General features: G+C 37.3%; 1 protein-coding gene across 1 annotated transcript in view; it reads left to right on the top strand.

The window, feature by feature from the left end:
• The window catches only part of CRPPA (CDP-L-ribitol pyrophosphorylase A), a 310,974-nt gene that overhangs the window by 65,059 nt on the left and 229,829 nt on the right, over nucleotides 1-16,086 (top strand). The window lies entirely within an intron of this gene.

Genomic DNA, 16,086 nt, shown 5'->3' with positions numbered 1-16,086 from the left:
GTTGTTGAGCCAGCCTTTACAACTGGGGTCAGAAATTTTGATCTAAGACTATATATTATGTAATATAATCATAATAGAGGCAGTAGTAGTGCCTTGAGGCCATAAGTGAACACAAATCTTTGTACTGTACCACTAAATGAACTTGGACCTCGAGCCAGGTACCTACTCAAGCCACTCTTCCGGTGGGTATTCTCTTTGCTGGGCTTGCCTGCCCTGCCACTCTGGCATCCTAATACACCTTTTTTATTCACGCCTATTTACCCAGTGTTGGAAGGAGTCATAAACAATGATGACATCGGGAGTCGAAAATGCCCTACTTGTATTTCTATGTCCGTGAATAATAACGGGCATACTTTTTAGTTTTTCTGGGCCTAATAATTCAAATATTAAGGATTTGGACTAGATGATGTCTAAAATTTTTTTGGCTCTGATTTTGCAGTTCAGAAACTGTTAAAGGACTGGGGATGGCAATGATTACCTATTAAGAAAAACTAAGTAGAGGTTGAAAAGATACCCAGTGGTCATTTGGTTGGTGACATAAGCCTAAGCTAGTATAAAGTATTGATACAGCCCAAACACACTGAGCTGATGGAATGATGCAGTCAAAGTATACGAGAAGTCATAGTAGTGAAGACATTTGCCAGGTGAATCATGACAAGGATATTCCAAATTGTTAGAGAATAAACAGTTGCTTTAAAATAGATTTCCCACTTTATTGAGACCATTAATTTCAAAAGATTTATTTCAGTGACAGAAATACTGGTCTCAGTTAATAAAGCTCTAGTAATAACTGATATTTTAGCTTACTGAATTAAAACAGATTTAGCCACATATTTCTATTCAGTGTTAGATTTCTTAAAACAGCAATAAAATATTAAAATACATTATTAATTGAACAAAAGAAGTAAATCCCTATTGCTTGTTTTAGAGCCACTTGCCCTTTTCTTTGGACTGCAGTTCTCATTTTTGTCTGTAGTGTCTAAGCTTCTGTTTTTCTGCAGCATGCATTTTCATTTGTTCTTTACTGCTCGATTAGTTGGGAGTTTGTATAGAGTGGGGATTGACCAAGGAGAAGTGTACATGTGTTTTTAAGATTATTAGAGACAGTCACTTGAAACTGACTGAAAATGTCCTCTTCTGCCTCACCCTACAATACACTTAATCTGTTAAATTAACATGGCATTACCCATTCATACAGAAGGAAAGGGAAACTGCTAGTTCAGAGTACACACTTTATGGAAGGCAGAATAAATAGTATGTGATATAGTCCTATTTTCTAATTAAGTTAGGGTACTTGCACAGGGTCGAAATATGTTAAATGGCAAACACAAGATCCAAATTGTGGCATCATTACAATACTGGTTAGGTTTCCTGAAATTGATAATTACAACAATGTCATGCTTTATTCTAATACATCCTGTTTATAAAAAGTATAATTACTTGTACAAATATCTTTTCAATAAGATTAGCAACACAGGGGGCGCCTGGGTGGCTCAGTTGGTTAAGCGACTGCTTTCGGCTCAGGTCATGATCCTGGAGTCCCTGGATCGAGTCCCGCATCGGGCTCCCTGCTCGGCAGGGAGCCTGCTTCTCCCTCTGACCCTCCCCCCTCTCATGTGCTCTCTCTCTCTCTCTCATTCTCTCTGTCTCAAATAAATAAATAAAATCTTAAAAAAAAAAAAAAGATTAGCAACACAGAATGAAAAGACTGGAGTATTTCCTTAGCGAGTTAGTTGGAAGTATATTCAGCAGTTCGGTTTTTATTAGCATATTGTCTGTCTTTTTATCTCTGGTTTTCATCTTTTTGGTTTAACTTAGTGGGTTTGTCCTGATGTTGAGTGTGTTTTAGATATACATGCCTTAGGGGAATAAGTGTATTTGAAATGGAAGAAAATAGGATGACTAACTCCATTATTTTCTGATAGAGTTCAGTGAAGGAGGTTCAGGAAACACCCTATTTGTGTTTAATGATACTAAATTCCTTTCTTGGGAACACACCTTTTTCTTAACCATAGTAGTCTGCAGGGTAATGAGAAAAATGCAAGGAATAAATGTTTTATCATCTAATTCTAAGAATAACTAAAACTTCTAAGATGCTTTGGTCAGGCTTTTTTCTTTTTCCTTAAGGTAATCAGAAGTTTTTTTTATAGGTTAAAAAATGTCCAAAGCCTTCCTTAATCTGATGAAGATAGGTTACACCATTGGTGCAGTCTGTGTGTTCCCTACCACAAAATATTAAATGGTATTAAGAGTATAAGGAAGTTATATTTTTTTCCCTTTCATTAGAAGTAGCCTAGTCTACTTACTGCATACCTGATTTTGATGGATTTTGGCATGCATAAATGCCCTTTGTTTTCAACCCTATTCCAAATCATGTCACATCATGTCCTGGTGGTCTATAAAGCAGTATAATACTATGTGAAAAAAACCAAAATGTGGCACTCAATATACAGTTCAGTAAATTTTACTTTTTATATTCACCATGTTTATTCATTCAGGTGAAATAATTTATTAACTTTTATTTCTAAAAGGAACATCTTTCCTTGCATAATTTTTCAAGAGGATTTGTAACTATCAAATTGTGTAATTAAAATGTCCTCTTATTTTCCATAAGACATTGTAAAAATTTAATTTACTAAAGAAAAATTTATTCTCATCCAGTGTAAATGATAAACAGTGTAATTATATTACCGCCCCCACCCCCCCCGTGTAGCTGCTTGTGTCTTGACTCAATTTTCTGGAAGATAGAACAGTGATATCATTTAAAGTGGTGTTAAGTTTGCGCCCAGGTAAAGTAAATCCTGACAGAGCAGGAACAAAAACAAATCAGGAGACCCCAATTAAGTTCTCAGTTTCTCTTCTGAAATTGACATCATAAATGCTAGACTAGAAACAGGATAAGGATATATTTGTTAATGCTGTTGTTAATACACTGAAGCCAACTATGAGAAGGGGGACTATCATAGTAATAAAAATCCACAAACTTTGAAATTATGCTGTTGGGGTTTGAATATGAGTTCTTACTCCATCAATCTGTTTCCTTACCTCATTTTCTTAATGGTTAAATAGATACTACTTTAAGCCCTATCTCAAAGGGAACTTGGGATGAGCTAGCCCATGTGAAATTTTCTAGTACAGTACTTCATATTAGAAGTGATTGCTGTTGTGAGGTGTAGAGATTCCCAAAACTCCTAGCATGAAACAACAATCAATTATTCTTGCTTGCCTGTCTGCAGATTGGCTGGGTGTTGGTTGATCTAGGCTGGGCTTGACTGGGTTGTTGTTGTCATGTCTGGTGTTTTATATGTGGTTCCCTGCTTGAGGGCGGTACTCAGGTTTGCTCTATGTGTGTTTCTTGAGCCCAGGCTGAAGGGGCAGCAGCTACCTTGGAGAACTTCTTAGAGCAATGGCAGAAATTAGAAGAGAAGTGGAAAGATGTGATTCTTCAAAAGCAATAGGCATGCGTCTATCAGAGTGGCACTTCCACTCCCATTCCATTGGACAAGGGAAGCCATGTGACCAGTCCCCACAGGAGTGCAGTGGGCAGGTACACTTCACACTTCAGATGGTTACAAAGGCATGTGTATATCATTCTACTACAAGGACATGAAAAAATTAAGACCACTACTTACATCTTCATTAGTAACAAATACTAGGTGTTGCTTCTGCTTTTCTTTGGAAAGTTATTTTTAACTTCTTTACTTTTTCTTCTTACCATGAACTTTTTGGCTTGAACAAAATAGGTACTGAACCTGTAACATTCTTGTGGTATTAGCAGCTTTACAAGTCTGACTAGTCACATATATTTTTTTCTGCTAACACAAGTGCTTTTTCTCATACTCTGGCCTAATTTCATCCTTTAGATCACAGCTTAAAAATCAACTCCTTATGAAGCCTTCCTATGTTTTCTTCTTATTTTCTGATTCCCTTTTTAATTTCCTTTGTAGTACTTATTTGATCTGTAATAATTTGGTTTGTGTACTTGTTTGTTACCTTTATTCCCTGAAAATATGTAGTTCATGAAGTCAGGGACTTTGTCCTGTTCATTGTGTTTGCTTCAGAGACCTTGGTTGGTTTTGATAACTGACTGTTAGGGCCACTTTTCACTTCCTGTGCTTTAAATTCTTCCTTTAACATTTCAAATTCACCAATGAATAGTGAGCCTCCAAAACCTTACGCTCCCATACTTGACCCCAAAACATCAGAACCATTGACCTCTGCATGCGTGCTTTCTACCTGTGACCTTGCTATGTAGCCCTGGGTGTGCTGTATCATTTCCAAGTCTTGTAAGTGATAAACTTTTACCTACCCCCCCCCGCCACCCCAAGTTTCCTGATGGCTGTTGCTGAAGGGTGTCTTGGAATCCTAGTAAGAACTGCCAGAGTTGGTCTGGTCATAACATTGGTTTGGAGTTAGGAGATGCCTGTGGGAGGCTTCCTGGGGCCCATGTGAGTGCCCGTGGACATTTGTAGCTGATAGCATTCCTATCAGTAGGTGGAGACTGGCATAAAAGAGTAAGAAGAATAAAATTGGAAAAAGGATAGAACAAGTTTATTTTTAGTTGAAATAAATTATCATTACTCTGTCTCATGTTGGTATGGCAGTTTACTAGAAGAGTTTATTAAACAACACATTAGAACACTTAAATTATACAATGGATTTTGAAGAAGCATTTTTAGAGGGAAGTGAATTTAGCAATACTTTAACAAAACCTTTATATCTTGATGCAGAGGATTCAAGGAAATGCTTAGGGTTCTGGAAGGAAATAATCTAAGTAAATGCTGTCTCCAGAAGCAGTTTGCTTATACTATTAGAAAGTAGATTTCTGATATATAAAATGGGCTAATTCTACATGTTTTATAAATCTCAAAGGGCTGAGAATGACATTATAGTTCCCAAACTGGTGACCATGAGAGTTGAGTGCTGTCTACAAATGTGTGGGTCTCTCCTATATTTTCTTATAATTGAATTCTTTTTTTAGCATTAAAAAAAAAAAGCAAAAACAGGTCTTTTAACAACAAAAGTTTCAGCAACACTGGGTTCTCTGTACTCTTTTGTGCTATATTGTCATACAAATGACATCTTCATACACTGTATACCTTCAATACTCATTGATAATTACTGCTCTTTCTAAATCAGATAAAAGGGTACAATATAGTTGTCTGTTGTATTAAGTTCTGTATGTAGTTACTTTTACTGGTTGCTGTCTGTTACTTCACTTTAGCCTCGAAGACTCGCTTTGGTGTTTCTTCTAGACCATGGTGGCTGGTAAACATTCTATTGCTGTTTGCTTACATGGAATGTTGTACTTCATTTATGAAGGGTTATTTTGTTGGATATAAAATTCTTTTTTTTTTTTTTTAATATTTTATTTATTTATTCATGACAGAGAGAGAGAGAGAGGCAGAGGGAGAAGCAGGCTCCCAAGGAGCAGGGAGCCCGATATGGGACTCGATCCCAGGACCCTGGGATCATGACCTGAGCCGAAGGCAGACGCTTAACCATCTGAGCCACCCAGGCGCCCTGGATATAAAATTCTTGGTTGACAGTCGCTTTTTCTTTTAGTGCTTAGAATTTGTTCTGCCACTGCTTAAGGGAGTTCATCAGACATGGTTTCCTTTGGTTCATGAAACATGTTTAAAATAACTTGAGTCTTTACCTAGTATGTCAGAAGTCTAGTCTTAGGACAGTTGTATGATTTTTTTCTTTATGTATGCTCTTGTTTCTTGGCATATCTGCTAATTTTTGTTGAAAACTAGCCATTTTTAGTAATATGGCAATTTTGGAAATCCGAACCCATCCCCCTAGAGTTTGCTTTTGAAAATACTTGATTCTACTATTGATTTGTTAAATGACTTAACCTGAATTATGTAGTATGTATATTCTTCTCTACTATGTCATATGTAGCCAGTGAAGTCTCTGCTCACTCGGATAGTTCAGTGGTCACTTAATGAGAAGAGATTTCCTTAAGTATCCGGAATAAACCATGTTTCCTGCTTTGCCTAGTGTCTCTGTGTGTAGGGGCACACTTGCTGTGCTCAGGGAAGCAGTTCACAACTCTGGCTTGGTTCTCACTTTCTGCTTGTGAAGCACTAGATGAGTCAGAAGAGCGAGCATAGGACCTTCTCATGTCTTTCGTGGGCATGTGGGCATCCCTATACATGTTCATGGTCTTTACTAGATACCTAGGAATAGCATTTGAGCTTTTCAAAGCCTTGTATGGATATCTCACTCTTCAGCTTTTCCTTTTAATGGTTCAGGTTAGCTTATTGTTTGCCTCAGTTGTTCCCACCACATGAGGCAGCTGCTGTAATAAGCAATTACTGTTGATACTTTTTAGTACATTCCCAGGGAAACATTCACTGGAAGTCTCTGACTTAAGTCAAATAAAAACAAACCTTGGAACTTAGGTTTTTCATGTAGCTTGTAGACAGGTGAAGGGGTAAAACTCTTGTAGCTACCTGGGGATTAGAATTTGGAGAAGCTCCAGTTTTGTTCTGCCTTATCCAGTGGCTGCTAGGCTTCTGTTTTTCACTGTGGATGTAGGGTATTGGTTTTCAAGATGACAATCATGGTCCAGGAGAGACTGTTGGCGGGGGGTGGGGGGTCTTGGGGAGAACAGGGTAAGTTAAAATGGCACAATATTCACTTTTTTTTTCTTTACCAAGATTCAGCATTAGCTACTGGAACAAACATTCCATAGACTGTCACATGGCTTTGATTAATTTCCAGAGTTCTGAAAAAGTTAATTTTCATAATATCTGTCAATGTTCTTGTTGCTTTTATGGAAAAAAGAATTACAGAGCCCTCAACAAGTAACTATATTTACTTGATTTAGTGCCCTCAATAAATAACAATATTACTTGATTGTTTACATGACTGTTGTCTCAGATGTCTGAGTTTAGGAGTGTCAAGTCAAATATGCAAGAGCCAAATATGCCAATGTTGATTATTGACCATATACTATTTACTTGCCATATCCATCATGTTACTTATAACTATATTTTGATACTAAATACACATCATTTAAATGTCTTTTCCTTTAAGTTGGAACTATATTTCTCTAAAATGTACATTTGTGCTTGTTTTTGGCTTTTAATTACCATTAAGTACATATGATTTGCCTGATTCAAGGGGGTGGGGACTTTGAGTGTATTCTGTAGAAAAAGAGTGAGTGAAAATGCTGAACTTGGAAGGTTTAAATCATGATTGTCTAACCTGTGTTCCATGGAATATTCTTTAAGATAAGTTCTTAGGAAAAGGCTTCATGGTAAAATATATTTGGGAGGTAATAGACATAATATCACCCACTTGAATATTTAAAATGGATATTAGTAACCAAAGACTGACACGAAGTTGCTCAAGTTTAAGGTAGCATTTCCTAAACTTAATTGCATAAGGAGCATTTTCTGCTAGCAATACCCTAAGAAATAAGTACATTTCTGCACAAGAAACCAGTACACCTCTAGACAATTTTATTCACTTACCTTATATTTCAAATAAAGTTACAGGGAAGATATGCATAGGTGATTAGTGGTGACAAGTTGAGATAAAAGCAATCTTACATACTTTGCTGGAGAATAGAAATGTACTTAGTTATGCTAAGCTGTTTCATTAACCATACTTTTTATATAATGAGGAGTTAATAAATTGACAAAATTAAATTTTTATTTGTGCTATAGATCTTTAAGAATACAGTGAATTAGTTCTTAATGCTTTGCACAGTTCCAGACATACGGCAATTTTTATTTTATTTATTTATTTATTTATTTATTTTAAAGATTTTATTTATTTATTTGAGAGAGAGAATGAGAGACAGAGCACGAGAGGGAAGAGGGTCAGAGGGAGAAGCAGACCCCCCGCTGAGCAGGGAGCCCGATGTGGGACTCGATCCCGGGACTCCACAATCATGACCTGAGCCGAAGGCAGTCGCTTAACCAACTGAGCCACCCAGGCGCCCCAACATATGGCAATTTTTAATGTGTGTATGTGTAATGATTTAGTGCATTTTATTGTCTTTAAGATAATATGATTTCATAGAACTTATCACTTGGAAGAAAGAAAGCTACAGGAAACTGAAATAGAATTTTGAGCTCCTGATTTTTGGGGATGGACCATTTCTAGGTTTGTAAATTCAAGGAAAGCTATTGAAACCCTTTGAAACAGGCAAGAACATTTTCTGGTCTAATCTGTTTGAAAATGCCACAGTTTAATGCAGTATCCCTTATACTTGTGGCTTATATCATGGTTTCTAGATACTTGACCTTTATATGTCTTTTGTGATTGTAACCAAATGGGAATTAAATTTTATTTAGACCTTTGTTTTTAATAACTGAAGAGATTCTTTTAGAAAAATACGTAATTTTAGGCTCAATCTGACTATAAAATCCCTGGCTTTTGTCTTTGTGCATGCATACATGTGTGTGGGATTTTCAATAGGTTTGCATTCTATGCAGTTTACAAATGAGAAGACTAGGCACAGCGTGAAGCAGTACCTCTAAGGAGTTAATTTTCCACTTATGTGTAATACCTTCAAATTGAAGTAAATGTATTGTCTTTTTCAATCAAATATTACTTGTGTATATACAGTCTGAGGATCTGATGATATTCTGAAAGCAGTTTTAGATTAAAAAGCAGGTAGAATGCATGAATTTTTATTTATTTTATTTAAAGATTTTATTTATTTATTTGACCGAGGGAGATACAGCAAGAGAGGGAACACAAGCGGGGGGAGTGGGAGAGGGAGAAGCAGGCTTCCCGCAGAGCAGGGAGCCCGATGTGGGGCTCAATCCCAGGACCCTGGGATCATGACCTGAGCTGAAGGCAGATGCTTAACTACTGAGCCACCCAGGCGCCCCTAGAATGCATGAATTTTTAAAGAATATCAACCCTTCTCAAAGTCATCCAAAAAATAGAAAAAAGAAATCTTCCAAACACATTTATGAAGTCAGAATTACCCTGACAGGGAAACCAGACAAAGATGCCACAAGAAAATAAAATTATAGGCCAGTATCTCTGATGAACATAATGCAAAAATCCTAAACAAAATATTAGCAAACTGAATGCAACAACACATTGAAAGGACCACAGTCATGGGGGATTTATTCCAGTGATGGAAGAATGGGTCACCATCTATGAATGACTCCATGTGATATAATCACATTAACAAAATGAAGTATAAAAATCATGATCAACCTCTATTTTTGATAAGTCAAGAAAGTAGAGGACTTATAGAGGAGATGTATTTCAACATAATAAAGGTCATAGATGACAGGCCCACATAAACCCCTCATACTCAGTGATGAAAAGCTGAAAGCCTTTCCTCTAAGATCAGAAACAAGACAAGGATGCTCACTATCCCCACTTGTATGCAACATGGTTTTGGAAGTTCTAGCAAGAGCAATTAGGCAAAAAAAAAAAGGGGGGGAGTAGTGACATCCAATTGGAAAGGAAGAAAATTACTCAGTATTTGTAGATCATGTGGTATAGGTAATAAACCTTAAAGAGTCCACCAAAAACTATTAGAATGAATAAATTCAATAGTTACATAATATAAAATCAAAACACAGAAACTTGTTTCTATACACTAATAACTAACAGAAAAATCTACACACTAAAAACTAACAATTGCATCAAAAAGAATAAAATATGTAGGAACAATTTAACCAATGAGGTGAAAGACTTACATATTGAAAACTAGGATACTGGGGCGCCTGGGTGGCTCAGTTGGTTGGGCGACTGCCTTCGGCTCAGGTCATGATCGTGGAGTCCCGGGATCGAGTCCCGCATCGGGCTCCCTGCTCAGCGGGGAGTCTGCCTCTCCCTCTGACCCTCCTCCCTCTCATGCTCTCTGTCTCTCATTCTCTCTCAAATAAATAAATAAAAATCTTTAAAAAAAAAAAAAAAAAACCTAGGATACTAAGAAAAGAGATTGAAAACATAAATACATGGAAAGATTTTTCTGCTGATGGATTAGAAGAATCAGTGCTTTTAGTATGAACATTCTAAGTAATCTGCAGATTCTGTGCAATTCCTATCAAGGTTCCAATGGCATTTTTCACAGAAATAGAAAAAATCATCCTAAAATTTGTAGAGAATCACAAAAGATCATGAATAGCCAAAGAGGTATTGAGAAAGAACAAATGTGGAGACATTATGCTTTTTGATTGCAAACTACATTAACAAGCTATAGTAACTAAAACACTATGTTATCAGCATAAACACATAGTATCAATGGAACAGAGAACCCAGAAATACAAACATGCATATGGCTACCTAGTGTCACCAATACCATTTATTGGAAAGACTGTCCTTTTCCCTTATGTGCCTGACTTGTCATAAAGTGGCCATATGCATGAGGAGAAAACTTGACCACTATCTTGTACCATACACAAAATGGACTAAACACTTGAGCATAGGATCTGAAACCATAAAACTCCAAGCCAGTCTAGGCAGTAGGCTCCTTGATGTTGATCTTGGCAATGACTTTTTTGAATCTGACCCCAAAAACAAGAACAGACACAGAAGTGAGACTATATTAAACTGAAAAGCTTCTATACCCTGAGGGGGAAAAAACAAAATCAAAATACAGCCTACCGAATGGGAGGATGTATTTACAATTCATGTGTCTGGTAATATCAAAATTTATATCAAAAATATACAAAGGACCCCTAAAATTCAATAGAAAAGTATCTAAAAAATGGGCAATCTGAATACATTTTTCAAGAAGACCTGCAGGTGGCCCACAGGTACATGAAAAGATGCTCAACATCTCTAATCAGGGAAATGCAAATCAGAACCACAGTGAGCTACCGCTTCACACCAGTCGGAAAGAGCCAAGAAATAACAAATGTGGGCAAGGATGTGGAGAAAACGGAATCCTCCTGCACTGTTGATGGAATGTAAATTGGTGCAGCCACACTGGAAAACCATATAGAGGTTGCTCAATTAAAGAAATACCATGATTCAGCACTTCCGCTTCTGGGTATTTATCACACGCACAGGAAAACCTTCAAAAAGATATCTGCACTCCTGCGTTCATTGCAGCCTTATTTATGATAGCCAATATATGGAAACAACCAAAGTGCCTATAGATGGTGAATAAAGAAAATCTCCTATGTGGAGTCTTAAAAACAAAACTCAAGTTCATGGTTACAGAGAAGAGATGGGTGGTTGCCAGAGGTAGGAGGTGAGGAGTGGGTGGGAGAAATGAGTGAAGGGGGTCAAAAGGTTAAAAAAAAAAAAAAAAAAAAACCCACAAAACCTAACAACCAAATTACTGTTCACTCTCTCAAAACATAGCAGGGAGGATTTCATCAACAAAATATAGGTAGAGAGTTACATATTTATGATTTTAAAAACAAACCAGCAACTTAAGAATTGCCTGCAAGACTATTACTACTTAATCTAGGTGTAGTGCTTTAGTGCTTTTCACAGAATTTGAAGCAAGACTGGTCGTACTCTGAATGTAGTCTATTTAGATTGTTCTGCATTTAACTGGAGTATTGGCACAATGAAATATACAGGATATATAAATCCTTCAGTTAAAAGTTAAGGCAGGGTTCTAGAATCTCTCAAGAGACTGAATAAAGTTAAAAAAGGGGGGGCATTAAAAAAAACCCTCAAAATATCCTGGATGAATTGGAAGATGTTTTCTCCCACTAAGGGTTCTATGGTGAGAGTGGTTAATTACTGTCTAACATGAAATACATACATGGCTTTTAAAAATAGATGAGTGACATTAGAACAAGAAGCCTCTTTGAACTTTATGGAGAACTGAGAAGAGACTAACATTATGCAGAGTGTGTCTTAGCCTGAGGCAAAAGCAATGCACGGTGGTGAATATGGCCTGGCATTTTGAGTTAGTGATGGGACACTCCCTGTCAGCTGTGTTGAATTTCCAGTTCCGTGTAAAGTCAGGCAGAATGAGTGTAGGTTGCACGTTGCACTTCTATTACTGAGCCAAGGAGCTTCCCCTTCCTCTTTCGTGCATATATTGATAAATTATATGTAGATAAGGATACATACCTAATGATATAAATATACTGACATAAAAAATTCAAGATGAAAAACACTGTTTACCTTAAGGAACATTTTGAATGAAATGAATATATGAAAGAAAGAAATCATTTTACCCTGGGGAGAGCACATACTTATCTCCAGTAGCTATTGCCTTGCAGTTACCTTTTTTTTTTTTTTTTTTTGCACTCAGAACCACAGTATTCAAGGTGCTTGTTACTTGACACCGTTGAGTCCTGGCCACCTTCCCTTGTTTTTCCCCAAGGCTGTGATCTATTTGAAGATAATCAATGTCACCTGGAGTGAATTGGAGACCTCTCCACTATGGGAAATGGGGAAGGAAAACTATTTCTTTCAGGTGGATGATTGAAAGGATGCTATGAAATATTTCTACTCTTTCAGGAAAAATGGGACTAAGTTAAAACATGAAAATGAACTGGAAGGTCTTATGCCAGGCACTTATTTTCACTTTAACCTAGAAAGACATCAAGATTCAAACTCCTATTTTTCTTTGACATTTCAGCAAGGCATCCAGAAATGGTACTGGCCGGGGGGTGGGGGTGGGAGGGGGGATAAAATGGCTTTTTTTGTGATTTGGTAGTTTTCAGGCACTAGATAAAATTGGTCCAATTTAGACTTACATCAGGAAGGATGTTTTACATCTTTTTGCTGTGCATTTGAGTGATCAAGAGATAGTTTGTAGTCTCTAGTGTTACCACTCTGAAATCTTTCACAAACTCACTTTGTGGGGAAAAAACCCACACAACAAACTCCACAAGATTGGGAAAGAACTCTTCAGGTATGTTTTGAATTTCTCTCTCTCTCCTAACCTCAAAACATAACATGCAAAATTAATGAAATAGATTTAACACAGGTTAGTCACTTTTTTCCAGGAATTTTGCTTCAGCTTTTCTGTGGTCCCAAGTTAAGATAATTTTAGCTCATAATGGACTTGATGAGTCTTAAATCTTCTCATATGAGGATTCCCTAGAGAAACTTTTAAGAGATTTCTTTCTTTAGCCTCTACATATGTTTCCTCCTACTCTTGATATTTTCACAATGAAAACTAATCGGCTGGGTTTGTTTTGTTTTGTTTTGTTTTTTGTATTTAATTTAGGCCTGTGTCTGTTAGATGTCTGTTTAATATGAAAATCCTCTGGGGGAAAGAATGTGCTTTTGCTTACATTGAATAGCAGGGAATAACTGTCAACACTCAGGGAATAATAATTATTAATCAAGGAGGGAATGCAATTCCTTCAGAGGACTGAGACCTGGGGGAGGGTAGGAGTCCTATACTTTGTTCTTAGTGCTGTCACTGGACTTTGTTTTTCCTCTAGTTTTTCTTAATATATATTCTAATCTTTGTTATGAAAATATTGTTAGGCCATGTTTTTTTTTTTTTTTTTTTTTTAAAGATTTTATTTATTTGAGAGAGAGAGAGCACATGAGAGGGGGGAGGGTCAGAGGGAGAAGTAGACACCCCGCTGAGCGGGGAGCCCGATGCGGGACTCGATCCCGGGACTCCAGGATCATGACCTGAGCCGAAGGCAGTCGCTGAACCAACTGAGCCACCCAGGCGCCCCTGTTTTTTTGAGCATAAAGACTAAATTTCTGTTTTTGGACAGACTATCATTTCTTTTTATGTTGCCAAGTCCACTATATTTTACCAACATGTTACTTTAAAAGGAGTAAGTACTATTCCTTGTGATGTTGGTTGTATAGTAGATGTGTTCTACTGTATATGTTTATTTACAGTTAAAAATGAAATCCTATGAGCCTCAGATAATGTAAGGTACTCTAGAACCATTAAACATGGTAGAAGATGCTATCAGTGTTCATGCTGAAGTTAAGCTGAGACTGCAGGTTTCACGTGTATTGTGAAAGAAGTACCAGGGTGTGCTCTTGCAGAGTTTCAGTCTGATACTCATCATTTTGGTTTGGAAAAGGTTTTTGGATAATTGGCCATATTTGCAAATCATCATCAGTGATGTTCTCGTGGTTACACAGTCCCCAGTTCTGCCGGAGAATTTTGAGGTAATTACATCTAATAATAATTCTTACTGTTGCTCTAATTTTCCAATGTCCAGGGAACCTCCCTATCTCTTATGTTTGCAGAGAAGAGAGACTTAAAGTTTTTGAAGAAAGACCTGTCAGTTTCTGGAAAAATAAAGTTGGTAACAGTAACTGGCAAGTTGTTGAGACCTTTGTTAGAGCCAGAGTTTTGTTGCTTTATGATAAATCCATTTTTTTTGTGTGTGTGTGCTATTCCTCTGCTTAATTTATGATTTCTGTTGCCTGTAACTTGAGCTTTACTTGCCATAGCTCTTCAGCCTTAAGAAGAACATGTGCCATTGTAGGTTTGGTTTCCTTACCCAACTTGCAGATTATTTTATTATGTTGTAGTTCAAATTTCTTGCAGATGGAATGTGATTTACTTTGCTTTATTTATTCACCCAGGTCATAAGCCATGGATCATCTGATAGATTGGCTACTCTGGGGATAGGTCCGCACCAATAGACTGAACAGCGGAATGGGGTTGGGGACGGAAGAAATGACAGGAAATGAAACAAGGTTGATGCTGCTTTAGCTAGGACTGTGGATTAGGCATTTCCTTTAAAAAAAGGGTAAGGCAGGGTAAGCACCCAATATATGTACTATATTCAAAACAAGTTCAAGTATACAGTGTGGCATCTGATGATGTCCTAATCATGGGAATAAAAACAGGCAGATTGAGGCAAATACTGAAAACCTTACATTGTTGTAGGCATTTCCACTACGGAGATAAAAATGAGGCCAACATCAGAATTGTTTTTTGACAACTCAGTTGTTATATAGTGGACAGATTACACAAGGAAGATGAGGTTAGAGATTGTGTAATGGAGAGTGCACTAGAGGCAAGGGCCTAAGCACATCAAAGGCCCGTGTGATGGCCTGGAGCCTTTGCTGCTTGCCAGTGGCATGCTCTGCCGATCCATGATGCAATCCTCAGAACATGCAGGGAATGCGCAGAAAGTGATCTACCTACTGGGCTGTGTGTTTACTCCCTTGTTTGATACCGGTTGATAACAAACAAAATCTCAACTCCTTGCAGGCTAAGGGGATTTTTAAAAAATTCCTTAGAATAGGATGTTATCTATTAGAGAAGAAATAGTGCAATTGAGGTGTCCTAGATGATCTTCTGGTGTGCCCAGGTGATCCTGCTATAATAATTTTTTTCCAGTCTGTAGCTGTCTGTGCTATGAAGTTCGTCCTGCCCAGGGTCCACACTGGAGCTCTCTGTGGGTGAGGGACAGGTATGCAGGTCTTAGTTCATTCTCTGCTCAGCAAGGCTTTTGTGGAGATGTGTGTTAATATGCATGTTTGATATAATACTTTCCTTAGGATGTATTACATATATTTGATAGACTGATTTAAAGACAAAAAGGTGTTTGTTTTTATCATCCAGCTTATGAGGTGTAACATTGCCAGGATATTATTTGGTATCTTCAGTGTGCTCTTTTTTATTTGCATCCCTGTCCTGATTGTGTTCCCTTCCCTGCTATTATTGTGTTTAATTTTGTGTTAATAATTTTCTTGCCTTCCTCTATAGTCTTAACATATAAGTAGAGTGTCCAAAAATTGCTTGGTTTTGGATATTTTTATAAAGAGAGTCATCAGACTTGTAATATTTCTCTGTGACTTTTTGTACAACGTCTTTGAGACCCCTGTTGCATATATTTGTGGTTTCTTACTTAGAGTTGCTTAATATACATAGACTATTCATCGAAGTCTTCCTAGTTGTTGGTAAATTTGTAACTTTTTCAGTAACTTAGTTTGCCATTGCTGTATCACTGGTGTGTAATAAAATATCTACAAACGTGGTGGTTCGACGTTAATCAATTTACGCTCATGTATCTGTGGGCTAGCAGAGGTTCTGATCTTGGACTTGGCTAGATAGCTCTGTTTTGGGGTAGCTCTGCCTCACATTGCAGGTGTACATAGGCTGGACAATTTCCCATTCTTCACCCTTCTTTGACTAGCAGTTTATCCAGGAATGTTCTTTTATGGAGGTGGCAGAGGTATAAGAGA

Source organism: Neomonachus schauinslandi, chromosome 12 (genome assembly GCF_002201575.2).
Source record: "Neomonachus schauinslandi chromosome 12, ASM220157v2, whole genome shotgun sequence".
In the NCBI taxonomy this organism is placed as follows: domain Eukaryota; kingdom Metazoa; phylum Chordata; class Mammalia; order Carnivora; family Phocidae; genus Neomonachus; species Neomonachus schauinslandi.
Note: the sequence above shows the minus strand (reverse complement) of the source record. Positions and strands in the feature narration are given on the sequence as shown.